This window comes from Quercus lobata, chromosome 5 (genome assembly GCF_001633185.2).
Source record: "Quercus lobata isolate SW786 chromosome 5, ValleyOak3.0 Primary Assembly, whole genome shotgun sequence".
NCBI lineage: Eukaryota > Viridiplantae > Streptophyta > Magnoliopsida > Fagales > Fagaceae > Quercus > Quercus lobata.
Genome location: NC_044908.1, coordinates 26,134,012 through 26,141,563, shown reverse-complemented (window position 1 = coordinate 26,141,563; position 7,552 = coordinate 26,134,012). Strand labels below are relative to the sequence as shown.

Genomic DNA, 7,552 nt, shown 5'->3' with positions numbered 1-7,552 from the left:
TCCAATTATTCATATGAAACTAATTCTAACTCATTCTATTTCAAAGCCATTTAAAATTACTTCCAACCTATTTGAAGCTAATCAATTTTTATTCAACTAACCATAAATGGATAAGAAGATTTAAGCTATGCCTTGTTTCTCTAGGCAGTTTTCTCATTAAAGATCCCATTTAAATTAATTACACTCCAACTTTATGTGAAATGTTACTCCAATTTGATTTTACATTTTTTTTTTTGGCTAGATGCCCCTCCAATTATTCATATGAAACTAATTCTAAATTATTCTATTTCAAAGCCATTTAAAATTATGACTTGTTTCTCTAGGCAGTTTTCTCATTAAAGATCTCATTTAAATTAATTATACTCAAACTTTATTTGAAATGTCACTCCAATTTGATTTTACATTTTTTTTTTGTTGTTGCTAAATGCCCCTCCAATTATTCATATGAAACTAATTCTAACTCATTCTATTTCAAAGCCATCTAAAATTACTTCCAACCTATTTGAAGCTAATCAATTTTTCTTACCAAAACTTAATTTTACTTCAAATATAAATTTCAATGAATTTTTTTTTTCAATATTCTAGAAAATTGACTGTTCCTTTTCAATATATTTTCATAACAACTAACCCAATTTTTATAACTTGTTTTTAAAATATATCTGGTAAATAATTCTATTACATCACAACAGAAAAAAATATGTTAAAAAGAAGAGATTATCAAAAAAATATGTTAAGAAGAAGAAAAAAAAAAGCAACTAAGTATATAAATAAGCCAACAAACTACTTTGTTCTTTAAGTACACTAGAACAATCAAAAATTAATTATTTACATACTTGCCAAATATTATCCTTAAGAGAACATAATAATAAACTTAGATAATTTTTAATATATATTTAATTGTGTTCCTTTTTAAATTTGTCCTAAATTTTTTCATAATCAAATTTGTCTTAATTTTACTATGAAGCACTTACAAATAGAGTCAATAATGAATTATTGTGATTGATATCATATCAATAACAATAGAGAACTGATATGTCTACAATATTTTTACAACACTTTTACAATAAATCCTAAGTTGTGAGTTGTTATTGGCGATTATTGGTAAGCACTTCTCAATGGTGGGTTCAAATTAGAACTAGTAAAAACTCACCACCTCGGATTTGTTGTAAAAATATTGTGAACATAGCACTTCTCATAATAATAAGCCAATAGCATTGTAATTCAACTAGCACTATAAAAAATTGGTTCTACAGCTACGTTTTTTTCTAGTGGTTTTGAAAACCGCCACTACCATAGGAGACCTAATACAACACTTTTAGAAACTGTCACAAGAACAAATTTTAGCTACAAAATTGGTTGTAACTTTAGGTTACAACCTTATACTCAATATATTTTTATTAAAGATTTTGACAAATTTACCGTTGGATTACATCTTCATATGTCCTCCATGCTCACAAAATTTCTAGAAAATTAAGGATCAATAAGTATGTCATCAATAAATTGTTTAAAATACAAGTTTTTATAGTTTAAAATTATGTATAAAATATAAGCTTATAGATCATATAGTAAATAATACCTGATTGATACAAAGTTTGACATGGGTATTATGAGCGTAAAGAACATGCAATTCAACGGTTAGATTTTCAAAATATGTAGTAATATTTATTTTATTGAGTAAGGTTAAAACCTTAGGCTACAACCAATTTTATAGTTAAACTTTATCTCTGCCATAATAGGTTAACCTATTATAGCAATTTAAAATCGGTGTTTTTTAATTCACTGCTATAGATACTCTACTGCGGCGCTTTAAGAAATCATAATAATAAATTTCTGATTATTAAAATTTTATATATAATAATTTTCTATAAAAAAACATAATAATAAATTTCTGATTTTGTTTTTGTTTTTTGAGTCTATAGTTTTTAAGAATTATAGAGTATTAGTGGTAGCATCATTTTTTTCTTTTGCCCTATCCAATTTTTTTATCCCTTAAATTAATGTGGTATTAAAATTTTTTCGATCGTTTCAAAATCACATGATATGATAAGTAATTATTCAATACTTTAGGAGTATAGAAATTCGGTCATTCCTCCTCTCGTATAATAGTAGGTACTCATAATATGTTAAATTCATGATGGGTTGCTCCATTTGTGTGAGATGAAGAAGCACCACTTCTATGTAATTCATAAGCACTTAATAATTTTCCTAGGTTCTCCAAAAAAAAAAAAAAAAAAAAATCCTAATATGCATGTAGGCCATTTGCGAAAAGTTTGAGTTACTTATTTTCAAAACGTTTTTCCCAACATTTTTAATCAATTAAATACGGATAAACCTGCAAAGGTTTTTTTTTTTTTTTCGTCGTCATCGTCGTCGTACATTGTTTATACAATATAAACCGTTAAAGCGTTAAAGTAAATATAATTGTGTATACTTTACATCAACCGTGAAAGTACAAGTATAATTTTCCTAAGTGAGTAAAATGACAAAAGACCTTAATGAATAATAATGACCATTGGGGGATCCTACTCCTTCATAGGGATGGCCATGGGTAGGGTATGGATCGGGTATACCCATGCTCTATCTGAAATATTTGCCTATGGATACCTGGATAGCAATACCCATTAGCATCCAAACCTGATATCTATCCAGATTTATTATCCATGGATATCCATACTTGACTCGATACCCATTTAATTTAATTTAATTTTTTTTAAATCCAATACATTTTAACTAAAAATAACCAATAAATTTATCTTTAAAAAGTTGAAAATATATATCACTCAGCTCAAAACAATCTAGAATACACATAATATTTCAATTGACTAATGAAATATAATCCAAAATAAAATTCATTAGCATTACCATGTATTAAGTATTAAGTATGACCAAGAAATTGGTGGAGATTTTGGTCAACAAAAAATAAAGTGGCATATCAAAACATATGCCAACACTCAACTAGTAACTATGGTATATAAAACAATTTGAAAAGCAACAAATATTGAAAACATGTTTTCAACTAACATGAAGGTCCATGGATCAATAATAAAAGTCTTCTAAACTCCATATGACATACTCTCATCATAGAATACTACTATCATCAAAACCTAGACTCTCAATCTCTCCACCGATGGCCACAGTTTGGATTGTAGTAGACAAAAAAGAGTGCCATGCCCTCCTCCCCTCTAGCAGTTGCCTTCATATATTTATAAAACAAATGGAACAAGTGAAAAATCACTCATCATTAACTCTAACAGTGCAGGACCTGTCAAAACAAACATAAATGATATTAAAAAGAACAAACACTACTCAAGAAACAGTAAAGGAAGGGAATACATTTAACCAAAAAAAAGAGAGAAGGGAATACCGAGAAAAATAAGAGAGCAGAGAACACCAAGCATCATCCTCAGTCAAACACTAGAAAGAGCTCTAAAAAAGGAGCAGAAAAAACAAAGGTAACAACACACTACCTAGGACACTTTCCATTTTCTTGCTTGAATACACAATATAAATTTCACAATATCTCATCTCTGTAAACTTCATGTGCACACACATAGTGATACAACACAATAAAAACATGTACAAAAAATTCACAATACCCAAATATTGTTTCATATTCACATACACAAACATCAACCAACTAACAAACCTAGCATACTAGTTGCCTGCACATAGCAAAGTAAAATCAGTCTCAATTAAAGAAGAGAGAACATACCAGTAATATTCTTATCCCTTGGAACATCAACTAACAATGCAGGACCTGTCAAAACAAACATAAATAAGCATCAATGTCACATAAATTAATCAATTTATTGTAAGCAGGAGATGAGTTCCAATGTAAAGGGAAAATAGAAATGGAAAATTGTCTAGAAATTGATATCCACTCATATAAGGATCTAAGAAATGGAAAAATGCATGGAGTTTTGAATGACAACACTTGCCAAACCTTTGTTTCTATGAATGATAATGAATGTTATTCAATTGTAAATGGATTACGTAGGATTCTACGTAATCCATTTACTGAAGCAATAAGTCAATGGCCAATCTTTTTCTTGGTGTTGTGGTGGGTTCAAAAATAACTGAAGCTCTGTCTACCTTATTCAAGACACATGCATGCAATGCAAAAGGGCTGTTAAAGAAAAGGTCCATTTATTATGAAAACTAGTTGAGTTCTCACATGATGTGTGGTGCAACTCATTTTAGTTTTCTCCAATATTTCAATAAGATTTAGTTTAATTGGTTGGCATCTCAATTTCTAATAGCGACATTCAAATTTAGATCCCTCACCCTCAACTATCAATGTATATTTATAAAATAAAAAAAAAATTCAATAACTTTCCTTGTAAGAAAAGGTAATCTTTAGTTATTTTATAAACAAAATAGAAAGACACTAAGAATAATGTAGTGATTTGATCATAGTATATGTATGTGTTTTTAAATTGAAAACTGCATGATATATTGGGTCATATAAATAGGCATGTTTCATGCCTACAAAAAATGCAAATATCATTCAATTATTATTATTATTTTTTTTACATTCTAGATTTTGTGTTAGTAAAGTTATTTATTTAATTTTTCCCTTTTTAGCGGACATTTTTTCAATAGTTGCAAAGACAACTAAAATTTTAGTAAGAATACCATATTTCAAATCAATTGTTCCTCACATAAAAAAAAAAAAAATTGTTTCTCATATAAATCTTAGAAAAATGATAATAATAAAAAAAAATTCTCCAAAATTTCATTATGCTTAAAATAATTAATATAACAAAATAAACATATTCATTCTATTAGTTATCTTTCTAATTACATAAAATAAATAACACAATGTTAGTTCCACATACATACATACATACACACATATATATAGATATATATCACATGTCACTAAAAGAAATCAAGAAATTTAAATGGTTAAGATTAATTTTTAGTGAATTCACAAATGTTTAATTATATATATATATATATATATAATAGTTTTTGTGTCAATTTTTTTCAAAGCAACTAAACATGAGGAATAATGTCATATTGTAAATCTAATATTATTATTCCAACTAAAAATTATTTCTTAAATAAAGTTTATAAAAATAATCTTATAATTCATTTAATATAAATAATTAGTATATACATTTACTCTATTAGCTGATTCAATGAACTAATAATTTGATATAAACGCAAACTCTTTGAAGTAGAAGCCTAAATAAAAAGAACTTCAAGGAATGCGCCACTTAGCACAATACCATGCTCTCCAAAATAAGGTCTCTACTTTTATATATACTAGTTGAAAGCCTGTGCGTTGCACAGTTTTATGTTAAAAGTTGTAGAATATATATAATTATTATAACCAAATAAGTAATGATTATAACAAAAGGAATAAATTGCTATAACAACCATCAAATATAAAATGATAGCACCTTAATACAAAATTATCTTCTAACATACCATTTGTCGTTACATGTATCAAACTATTCACATATGAATTTTATATCTAATGAATCTACAATATAAGTGATTTGCAGTATTGTTAACAACAATATTAATGATTAAAATCTTTAGAAAAAGTAACATAAAATTGGCCACTTTTTAAAGATAGAACTATTCAAGGAGTAAAACCTTTGTTCTAATTAAAAAAATTGCAAAGTTCTACATCTAGATTACAAGCCTTTCTTAGGATGCTTGAAATCTTTTTTGACAAACCTGAAAAGAAAAAAAAAAAAAAAAAAAACAGAGTTAAAAAAACAAAGTACCATATAAATTGCAAAATTGTATGTATATTTAATAGTCTATGATTGGAATTTACTACGACAACTTACATATATATTGGACAACAAAATAATTAAATTGGATCAAACCATTAACATATGAATTAGATTAAACATAAGGAAATTACCCTCTAAGGAAATTAGCTTAAACAAAAGGAAACAAATACATAAAACGTATTTAATTGATTATAATAAAAAATTAGAGTAAAAAATACATACCTACATGATTGTAGGTAGAAAAATGGCAGCCTAAAAAAAAAAAAAAAAACTTATTGGAAGCAGTATGCTCTTTATTTTATTTTTTTATAATTTATAGAGATACACTTACTTTATGATAACAATGAATTATAGATGAGAATGAATTAGAGTCCTGATTAAAATACCCAAAACAAATTTTCAAAATCCAAATTGTTACAAAGAGGGAAAAGATGTATCTGTTGGGTTCTGATTTACCCTATTTGATTGGTTGTGGGCATGATGTAAAATTTTGTAGGCCTTAACCTTGAGTTCCTTTAAGGCTATAGGGATTGCATCAAACCCTTTCTAGGTATATTGATTCTTGGCTCTCCTTACAAGAACCTAAAAAAATTTAATAGCTAAAAACAAATAAAGATGAATTTTTTTTTTTTTTGAATTAGAGGGTGAAAAAATTAAATCAAAGTTCAAATTTAGGAAACTTGTACCCCTTTCTTAATTTTTCAGAAACCAAGCAATATGAAGAAAGAAAAATAAAATAGAAACTTAATTATATCAACTGAAAGTTCAATTAGTGTATAAAACACTATGAACATTTAGACCCCCAATTTACAAATTACCAATTCAAGCTTAATGTCAAACAATTAATGTGTGGAATATGAACATAAGCTTAATACAAAATTGATAAACAATCTAAACCAAATAAAATCACATCCACAACAAAAATTAAATGGAAAAGATTAAGGGAAGAGAGATGCAAACACAAGGACAACACACGATGTGTTATCGAACAGGAAACCGAAGCCCTCGGCGTAAAACCTCTCCGCTGCCCTCTAAGCAGTAAATAATCCACTAATGAATGGAGTTGAGATACATGACCAGCAAAAAACCCTCCAAGCCTAATCTACCCAATGTACTTAAGCCCTCCAAGCTCCTACTCCAACGAGGTTAAGTTGAACCTATTTCTTCTTTAACTTACCGGATTCTGCTACTTGACCATAGCATCAACCAATATGAAATTGGTCCCTTCTTAACTGCTTCCTAAACACCAAATGGCCTTCTCATAGATATGGGTATGGTGAGAAAAGGTTTTGGTAATGTACATCTCAAGGATTTAACAATGGAGAGGAAGAGAGTAGAGGAATTTGAAGAGTCTCTATGTGAAGATTGTGGATGAATCAATCTTGTTTTTCTCTAGGGTTTCTCTCTTAAAATTCTCTCTACAAGCTCTCATATTTCGTGGGTATAAGGGTCTATATATAGTGGGGAGAGAAATGAATGCAAAGAGTCAGTTTTTCCTAAACAGGTTGGTCTGGCGACTTGGCCTCGCGATTGGACTGAGTTGCGAGTTTAAGTTGCGAGCTAACGGCCTGGCCAACCTAGGAATATTTTCCTGTAGTGCAACAGCTGACATGACTCTTCAGCTCCCCTGCATGCTTCACACGTGTGCCAGCTTTGGCGGCTTGCTAGTTGCGAGTTAGCTGCAAGTCCCAGCCACGAGTCTTCATCTTTGCATAATCTTGAGCATTTCTTCACACTCTCTCACTCACTACCCTTACATGATTCCCACCTAAATACAAGGTTACTAATTGCTAAAATAC

General features: G+C 28.7%; 1 long non-coding RNA gene across 1 annotated transcript; it reads right to left on the bottom strand.

The window, feature by feature from the left end:
* Window positions 1-2,868: 2,868 nt before the first annotated feature.
* On the bottom strand, window positions 2,869-4,286 carry LOC115988682. The gene is made up of 3 exons (XR_004091619.1): window positions 3,944-4,286; window positions 3,713-3,757; window positions 2,869-3,262 (listed from the first exon to the last, which is right to left on the bottom strand). It is a non-coding gene; the product is annotated as an uncharacterized LOC115988682 (long non-coding RNA).
* Window positions 4,287-7,552: the final 3,266 nt, after the last annotated feature.